Source organism: Phoxinus phoxinus, assembly GCF_949152265.1.
Source record: "Phoxinus phoxinus genome assembly, chromosome: 17".
Classification (NCBI taxonomy): domain Eukaryota; kingdom Metazoa; phylum Chordata; class Actinopteri; order Cypriniformes; family Leuciscidae; genus Phoxinus; species Phoxinus phoxinus.
The window spans coordinates 12,170,318-12,180,610 of record NC_136892.1 but is presented as its reverse complement, the minus strand read 5'-3'; the positions used below and the strand labels follow the sequence as shown (position 1 = coordinate 12,180,610).

Here is a 10,293-nt window from a genome sequence, read left to right as displayed (position 1 = left end):
GGATGCTTCAACACTCTCTTTCTGTTTGCTGGAATAGTGGTGAGATTCTACAATGGAGTGATTACCGTTTCGAGAACTGAAACTGTCACGAAACTGTCCTTCAAACAATCCTTCAACAGAAGAACAACTTCTTCAAAAACCATTGCTGTCAACTCCACCACCATTGAGAGTTCAGAAACTGCCAATCAACAGGAGATCCCCCTCGAGTACCAGGCGTTCCAGAATGTTTTTATCAAACCGCTAGCGACCAAATTGACCGTTCGCAAAGACCTGCCCCCTTCAGTTACTGGTGCTATATCCGACAAGCTAAACCGCTCTCACACACATCATGTTCTCATGCAGTGAAAGATACTTCGCGGAGCAGAGAGGACACTGACAACATGCTGACAGACAGGACAGAGCAACTTACCTTTGATATGAAACAAAGTCTCAACTTTCATATTTGGTCATTTTTAAAAGAAATAATAATACCGTTTTGTGGCTCTTTAATGTGCCTGACATTTAATGCGCTGTAGAGCCTCAGATAAAGTTGCTCGTGAACCGATCATCTCTACCTTCTAGTTAATTTATAGCATCAAATAAGCATGAATAAACGTAAGAAGGAGTGTTGTTTTAACCGCGGAAAGACGTCAGTACACTCCGTTTTTCAAGTTTAAATCCTCCAACGTTAATCTACTAACTCTCCTGACTGCTATGTCGGACAAAAATGGCAGATTCGGCGAATGGCGGATTTTGATTTGTCAGATCGCCTGTCAATCAAACTTCCTGCGAAGGGTCAATTACCACCACACCGGCCATGGGACTGTGCTATCGACCTGCTGCCTGGGGCGATCTTACCTAATGGTGAAGTCACGTGTATCCATTGTCCATCCCGGAACAGAAGGCCATGGAGGAGTACATTGAGGAGGCTCTTAAGCAAGAATTCACACGTCCATCAACTTCCCCTACGGCTTCAAACTTTTTATTAATGGGGAAAAAAGGATGAAGGCTTGATGCCCTGCATTGATTACCGCACTCTCAACTCACAGACCACTAAGTACTGTTACCCTCTTCCTCTGGTCCCAGCAACCCTGGAGCAGTTACGTGGAGCTTCCATCTTCACCAAGTTGGACCTGCGGTGCGCATATAACCTCATCCTGATACATGAGGGTGACAAATGGAAAACTGCCTACATTACACCATCGGGCCACTGCGAATACCTCGTGTTGCCATCCGGGCTGTCCAACTCACCCTCCATATTCCAGGGATTTATGAACGAGGTGTTCTGGGAGTTCCTCCAACGCTTCGTCCCCTGGTGGTATTGGGGTGTCGGCCTGGCTCTTTTGTCTCCGAACTGCCCTCTGCAGATGGATGTGACCTGAGTCCCAGACCCTCTCGAATTATTCAGTCGTGGCTTTACGCAGAGAGTTCTGAGCATACTCGGCCCAAGGGATATAACGGTTCCAGCTGTGTTGGCGATTGTGGCAATATGACCGCAGGTATCTCCCGATCTCCTATTTCTACCACACCGTCTGGCTGTTGGACTGAGGGTGGTACCCTGAAGAAAGACTTACTGTAACCCACTCTGGAGATGAATTGTGGACCTTGGTCGGACACGATGTCTTCTGGGATTCCAAAGGGGTGAAATACATGCTGGAAGAGGGTTTCGGCAGATTTTAGGGCTGTTGGTAAACCTTTGAGTGGGACACAGGTGTTGGAATCAGAAGGTAGTAAGTCGGTGAGGAAATAGATTCCGATGTGTGACCAGGGTCATCGTGGGATTGGTAAGAGTACCTCCAGGTACTGTCGAGGAACTTTGGAGATGGCACAGAATAAGCATCCTCTGACATAGAGACATCCTGGGTCATATTGGGCCATCAGTAGCGATTACATATGAGCAAGAGGGTCTGCTAGCTGCCGGGTGTCCAGAACCTGAAGATGTATAAACTGAGTCCATGAGGGATAGTCGAAAGGCTGTTGGTTCATACATCCTTCCCTCAGGAATGATCTCCCGGCGGAGCTGGCTCTGAACAGGTGGCTTTAGCGATCTGATCATCAAGGGACCATTAAATGGGACGGATGATGATGGCTGGATGGAGGATGGGCTTTCTGGAAGAGCTGAGGTGGGTTCTGGGTTATGAATATGGGATAGTGTGTCAGCTTTATGGTTCTTGTGACCAGGCCTGTAGGATACAGTGAAGTTAAAACGGATGAAAAAGAGGGCCCAGCGGGCTTGTCGAGTATTCAATCTCTTCGATCTCTTGTCGGTTATTCAAGCTCTATTCAACATTCCAGATTCCTGTGGTCTGTGATTACCTCAAATCCCAGAAAGCGCTGAAGATCTTTGACAGATGATGGTTGTGGCCAGTTCTTCAGGTCCATCTTAATACCACGCTCGTTGATGACATATCCAAGAAAGTGAATGGTGTCACGGTGGAACTCGCACTTCTCGAGCTTCAGGTAGAGATGGTACTCACGCAGTTTCTGAAGGACCCGCTTCACATGATGGCAATGGACGGCTAGATTCCGGGAGTAGATTGGAATGTTGTCGATGTAGATGATGACGAAGCGTTGGAGGAACTCCCAGAACACCTCGTTCATAAATCCCTGGAATATGGAGGGTGAGTTGGAAATAACTCACATCCAACTGCAGAGGGCAGTTCGGAGATAAAAGAGCCAGGCCAACACCCCAATACCACCAGGGACAGAAGGTCTGGCTCTCCACCAGGGAAGATCCATCTTCGACTGGCCTGTTGCAAGCTGAGTCCCCACTATGTCGGTCCATTCACCATTCAGAGGCAAATCAATGAAGTCACCTACCGTTTGAACCTTCCATCTCACTACCGTATTTCACCTTCATTCCATGTATCTCTACTCAAACCTTTCATTAATCCTCTGGTTCCTTCTTCCCCAGGGTCTGGAGCAGATGACGTACCCCCTCCTCCTCCTCCAGTGGATGCAGATGAGGAACGCATCTATAAAGTCAACACCATTCTGGACTCCCAAAGACTATGTAAGCAGTCACTCCACAGTTCACATTTGTCAAGTCTTGTTGTTCCTACCTGCTATATAGGTAAGTGTTTTACTAACATCTATAGGTATAAATTAATGCATTTCATTTGTTATTAAATAATACTTCAGTCTTAAATAAAACCAATTCATTTAGATATTAACATTTCTTGGTTACCATTTATTTGAATGTAGTGTAAGGGTTCAATTAAAAGTAAATATTATGGTTTCGCTTAGTTTTAGTCTTAGGTTTTCCACTTGGTCTTAGTTTTATACTTTAGCATTCTAAAAATGCACAATAAATGTGAATCACATGCATTGGGAAACAGTGTGAAAAATGATCTTCCAATAAAGGGCTGCTTCATGCTTTCATTCAACTCATTCAAAGTGGGAAAACACATGTATGTACTTGCTGAATGACTAAAACCAACATAATTAAAACAACCATAACATATTTCTAAATTCCATTTGACTCAGTATGTTAAATTTTATTGAACTGATCATGTATATAATCAAATTCCCTTTGACAGTATTTTTGATTTGAATAATCTTGATCAACTCATGCAATTTTCTGGTTTCTGCTGTGAGGTCTGAAGTGTCCTTTTTTAATGTTATTAAAAAGGTCTGAAGTGTGAGGTCTGTGAGGTCTGAAGTGTCCTTTTTTAATGTTATGGTTATAACCATATTTTGCTATGTTATGGTTGTTTTAACATAATTAAAACAACCATAACATATTTCTAAATTCCATTTGACTCAGTATGTTAAATTTTATTGAACTGATCATGTATATAATCAAATTCCCTTTGACAGTATTTTTGATTTGAATAATCTTGATCAACTCATGCAATTTTCTGGTTTCTGCTGTGAGGTCTGAAGTGTCCTTACAGTATTCCCCAACAGAGGGCACTATTACACCTCAAAATACACAATGTATGAGTCCTAGACTTCAAATTCCTGTTATCCAGTTACACATAATAAAAAATATGACTCATGACACAAAAATAATTGGCATCCGTATTTGGTCCCCTTACAAAAAAAGATACTATTGCAGTAACATACATTGATGGTGCTTTTAGATCCTCTTAGGAACACATTTAGTGCAATAATTAATTTGATTAATATGTATAATAGTAAAGTAATGGCATAATACAACTGTATTTGTTTAGATTTAACAGAGAAAATAAATAAATATGGATGTGGATGTGCAAATTGCATAGCACTTGAAAAAAAAAAAGTTTATTTGTGGTCAGAAATTAACCAAAGAAAACCATATTTGAATAAAAGTGTGAAAAGAACAATGACAAATCTGCCAATGCAGGATATAGCAGTAACATGGCATAGTTTTGAACTCTGCAAGACAAAGATATTTGCAATTGCAATGCATTTTTAAGAAAATATGCACACACACACACACACACACACACACACACACACACACACACACACACACACACACACACACACACACACACACACACACACACACACACACACACACACACACACACACACACACACACACACACACACACACACACACACACACACACACACACACACACACACACAGTATTTAAGACAATTGTTTCCATATGGCATACACAAAGAACAATGGGAAAATATGCATTGTTTTATGTTTTTTTTTTGGTCAGCTTTGTTTTGCTATAGTAGAGAGCAAAAGAAAATACAGCCCCATGTCTGTGACCATGCACAGTGATTTGGACTGCATTTGCCATGGGAAACTCAGCTGAGTCAACAAGCTCTGTCTATTATCGTTCATAAAACCTGACAAATAGTTCTCGATCGCCAATTATGTCCCAGCTTCAGGTCTGTAACCCTTTCAAAACCCACAGCCCAAGTCCTTTCCAACAAACAAGCAGTTTCTCAAAATAAAGAAATGCATGATTTGCCTATATCACCACAATTTACATTTGTTCAACCTCTATTCATTTAGGCCTGCCCAATTATAGAAGTGGAAACAGCAGTGTAATTTAAGCTATACATTTAATTACATTTTTTGATTAATTTATTTGTGCTTACTTGTTATTCTTGCTCTGGAAAAGTACCAAAACATGTTTGTAGGCTATTGTTATTAACTCAACCCTGTTTCAGCAAGGAGATATAAATATAAAAATGTTTTACTTGAAGATGATATAGTATTAATAAAATGAAAGGCTGCTTAAGTGTAGATAAAGTCAATATACTTTCATGACTATTTTTCTTAAAACACTTAAGTACATTTTAAATTAAGTAATTATTTTGATTATTAGGTTAATTAAGATAAGTTAATATATTTAATATGTCCTAAATTGCCATACATTTTACCATAAATGCTTGTCAGTATCAGCACTTTAACCATATTCAAAGAAAACATGCAGAAGTAATTATGTAGTTACATATAAAGATAAGTGCTTAAGTCCTACTTAAGTGGGTCACAAAAACACTGTAAAGTTCAGCTAATTGCATTTAAAATATTATACATTTGAACTATTACATACATTTTCATTGAATTGCAATGAACCTGCAATTAAGTGTCCAAAAACGTTACCATACATTTCACACGTGAGAATATTATTTTAAAATGGGTATAACAGGTACTATAACAGGTAATCTTTAAAAAAATATATATGCTGAAGTGTACTTTTCATATTTTGGAGTAACTCTTTTACATTCAAAATAGTTTATTTTTAGGGTTTAATATCAGTGCAAATATGAAAAAAGCAGCTTTAACAAATATCACACCAAACCACGTTTTTCAGTCATTATTCTTGTGCTTTGTGCAACAAACAATATAATAATTATATATACATAATGAAATACTGATAAAGTTATTTTATATTCGTGTTACTTATATCACCAGTAGTAAATCATTGGATTTAACAATTGGTTACACTTTAGTTTAGGGTCCAATTCTCACCATGAACTTGCTTATTAGCATGCATAGGATATTGGCTATTTATAGCTACTTGTAAATGACATATTAATGCCTTATTCTGCATGACCTTATTTCTAATCATACCCAATTCCTACCCAATACCTAAATGCAACAACTACCTTACTAACTATTAATAAGCAGTAATTAGGAGTGTATTGAGGCAAAAGTCGTAGTTATTAATGGGACCCTAATCTAAAGTGTGACTGAAAAATTTAACTGTTGCCTTAGAATGACCCTGACAAAAAGAAAAAAAAGTTTCTAAAAACCCTTGAAACCGTCTGGTAAAATCAGAATCAGGAAATCAACACGGTTGTGGTTCATTTCTGTAGTTGTAAGTATGTTTTGGCGCTCTAGGGCAAAGTGCCCACTGGACCACTGTAGCAGCCCATGCGTGGCATCGTGCCAGAGTTGTGTTACAGTACCTACAAGCTGGAAACAATCGACACTGTTATGGACTGTTTGTGCTGAATTACAATTGCTGTAATGTCCCTTAGCCTATACTCAGATCCTTTGTCTGAACAGCTGCCCGCAGTTTAGCCTGTCACATAAAAAGCTGGCAGTGTTTTAGAGGCTGGGTGTTCTCTTTTACTTCTCATTTTCTCTTAACACATCTCAAGTTTGACTGATAAACGGACAACGATACAATAAAAAAAAAATGACCGACTGCTTTTAAAAACAACCTTTTTTTGCTGCAGTGTCTGAACATTTCTCCTTTCTCTTAAAGTTACAGTTTTTTTCATCACCTTCACATTGTTCCAAACCTGTACGACGTTTTCTTCAGCGGAACACAAAACAAGACATTATGAAGAACTGTTTTTGTCCATACAATCAAAGTCAGTGGGATCCACAACAACACCTTATACTGTATGAACAAACAAACAAACAAACAAACAAACAAACAAACAAACAAACAAACAGTAAGACATTTTTCAAAATACCTTATTTTGTGTTTCACTGAAGAAAGAAAGTCATACAGGTTTGGAACAACATGAGGGTGAGTAAATGATGACAGAATTGTCACTTTTGGGTGAACTAGAGGGAGGCTCCTTTTTTATTAAGTGTAGCAGCATTTACCAAGATACAAAGGGGTTTTATTTCAGGCACAACCAACAAGAGGGAATGTATTCCAGAGCTGTTACCAAAATAAACTGGCTAGTAACGCAAAAATGAGCACTTTTTAAGTCACACCGCTAATCTGGGGTGTACTGGGACCTGTGCCCATGGGATAAGAAAACTCTTTTGAATTTACAGACTTGCTCCTTTTTATCAATCTTTTAAGGAGGTGTAAACTTTGTTTATACATGCGGTTTGTGAATAGAGAGGAATCTTATAAGAGAACACATCTTTTAAGTTAGCTTGTTAGCTCATGCTTTTACACCGTACCTTAACCTATTGTTTAGCAAAACTGCTCGACTATCGGGACCTTTGTTGTCGTTTCTCTAGATGTATCTGTCATGATTTGCTCAGGGAACAAGAGAAAAATCTTTTAAATCTTTAAAAAAAAAGAGCAGTGCACACTATTGGACTGGTCTTTTCTTTTCTTTTTTGGCCTCTTTGTCTAAAGAACACACAAACGGGTCAAAAACATCTGTTGGTTAATGGCCATGACTGAATTAACTGAATTAATTTAGTTACATCTACGCTCATTAAGAGTTTTGAGTTAGGCCTAATTACACAGTTGTAACGATGAAGTTTAGCACTTTAGTACATTTAAAATATCTTAACTTTAATATCAAATCACACTCAAGTTAAAAGGTTATCAAAATGAGTTTGCTTTTTTAAGCATGACCGAAGACTAAACATTATGATTTAAATGTACTTTTCATTTGATATTATAATAATAATAATAATTAATAATTTGTTACATTTATATAGCGCTTTATCTGAGACCTCAAAGCGTTATCTGAGACCACCCCTAAACATTATGATTTAAATGTACTTTTCATTTGATATTATAATAATAATAATAATTAATAATTCGTTACATTTATATAGCGCTTTATCTGAGACCTCAAAGCGCTTTACATAGAAGGGGGGAATCTCCTCAATTATTACAAAGTATACTTTTTAAATTCTTTTTAACAAGGGACGTAATACTGATATATGCAAATATAAACCTTTATTTCCTGTATGTTGCCGCATTTTTTATAATTATTAATTAGAACTCATAAAGCTTTTTATAAAGATCATTTGATAAAAATTTGGAAACAATTTGATGAAAGCTCTAGCTTTACAAAAGTTTGTTTTCAACCAAATTTAAAATGGCAGAAGATCTAGTCAGACAAAATGTTTTACTCAGTATGAACCGAGAAATGAGAGGATTTTGTTTCTAGACAAATTTTACTTCTAGACCAAAATGGTTCAAAAGTAATTTGCAAACACATGAACATTTGAACTTTTAGAGGTGCTAGAGGACTCCAAAATTGGCACCAATTTTCACAACCTTTTGTTTTATATGGTTCTATGAGATGCCATAGACTGTGCAAGAAGAAAATTAAGAAAACCTATATACAATAGATGCCTGCCCACCATCAGCGATTGGTTTTAGAGGATGTTCCTCAAATTTTGCCTGCTATGCTGTTCGACTTCAGAGGTCAAACTGTCAAAATAATGATATCATCGCTAATACTTTTGACAGTTTACACCGGTCTAAGTGTGGCTTGCATTCTGAATTTCATCATGCAAAACTTCAGAGGTGCCAACATAAGCTCCTCAGACAGAGGACTTACTGTATAAACCCAATCCCTATCCGATCTAGTTGTAAAACGGTTCATGTGCTGCATAAATATTGACAGTTGGACATTTGTTTCACACAGGCTAATTCAAAGGCACTGACGGGAAACATTAAACTTGTTGCAAAACTTGCGAGGGTGAGGTCATTGCAAAAGTATTCCTCAATGTCATAAATATATCACCCGCTAGTCAGTATGAAAAGTCTGCCTTTTTTTCTCTTGCCCTACTAGATTAACATCAAAAAAACATAGGGAGTGTAGGCGACACTGGACTAAACCTCTCATCCAAACTGGGCAGTTGGAGAGTTTAAGTTCTTAAAACAACACCAGACTGTCAAAGCTTTTCTCTCACTGTTCTTAAAGAGTGCTGAAATCTCTGTTTTAAAACGGTAAACTCTTAGTGGGCTGACGTGACCCATAGGCATAAACAAATATTATGTCTTCGCCGGCCGGAGGTAGAGTCAGCTGCGTCTGAGAAAAGGTGTTAATTGTTTTCAGGCTGTCATCTTTAAGAGCTGTTGAGATCAGTTAAAGTCATCACAGCGCGGCGAGCATGTGCTCGGTGAAACAACCCAGCTTGAGTATGCTGTGTGTCTGGAATGCGAGCAGCAGATATAGATTAGCCGTGTGAAAATCAGCAGCGAGAGACCGCTTCAGGAGGAATGTCCAACCTAATTCGTTTCTCAGCTTGAGTGAGAGTCAATAAAAAAAGTTTATTGAAATGTGTCAAGCAAAGCACGAAAGACTAATAATTTACCTTAAATTAACCCAAAAAAAAAACTTCTCTTATCATTTACTTGCTCTTGTGTTGTTACAAACCCATATGAATTTCTTTCTTTTGTGGAACACAAAAGAAGAGATGTTAAGCAGATTTTCCAGTGGATCTTTTCCACATAAGGTAGTTACTGGGAGCTGTCAAGTTCCAAAAAGACAAAGAATTGGTGCAGAGTCCACATATTTCAACTTGAATGAGTTGCAAGTGATAAGACTGACTAAAGGTGTGTTCACACTTGTAGTTCCGTTCTCTTGGCTCTTGTGGTCCGGGAAAAAAGAAAAGAAAAGACATTAGTCTCGGTTTACTTAGCGTTCACACGGTCATGTTTAAGACCGAACCTAAAGGGAAGAAGATGGCGGGAACTGGCGATAACTTTAAAGCTAGAGTAGGTAATGTTGGAGAGCTAGCCAGATTTGAAAGTGGCACCTCTTCTAAGCTCCGCCCCCTCCTGTCAGTGCTCCGTCCAAAGCTACGCCCCCGCACAAACATGAACGCGCATCCACATTTGGAGTCAGCTGCATGTACCTACCAGTGATGCGCGGGTTGATCCAAAATGAGCGGGTGCCTGCGCCCGCGGTTACGAGTCATCCAAAAATATTTTTAATGATATTCGGGTCGCGGTCGGTCGGGTCATTTACCTTTGTAATTTATATAGTACTAGACACAATGTTCTATGAAATATAGGTCTACACTTTATTGGCTGAATGCGCGAGGATGACGCACAAGCTCAGTCTGCAGATGACAGTGGGAAATCCTTATTTACCTTTTGAATGTTGAGCGCGTTATTAACTTTTGAATAAAAGCTGACGCGGGACAAAATGCCCGATTTCCCAACGTGTTGAACTGAGCAATGCCATTGTGCC

At 38.7% G+C, this 10,293-nt stretch overlaps 1 long non-coding RNA gene across 1 annotated transcript in view; it reads left to right on the top strand.

The window, feature by feature from the left end:
• Positions 1–2,891: 2,891 nt before the first annotated feature.
• Positions 2,892–10,293, top strand: part of LOC306985035 — a 37,422-nt gene continuing 30,020 nt past the window's right edge. The window contains exon 1 of the long non-coding RNA XR_013794730.1: positions 2,892–2,992. This is a non-coding gene — a long non-coding RNA (uncharacterized lncRNA). The remainder of the gene's footprint in view (positions 2,993–10,293) is intronic.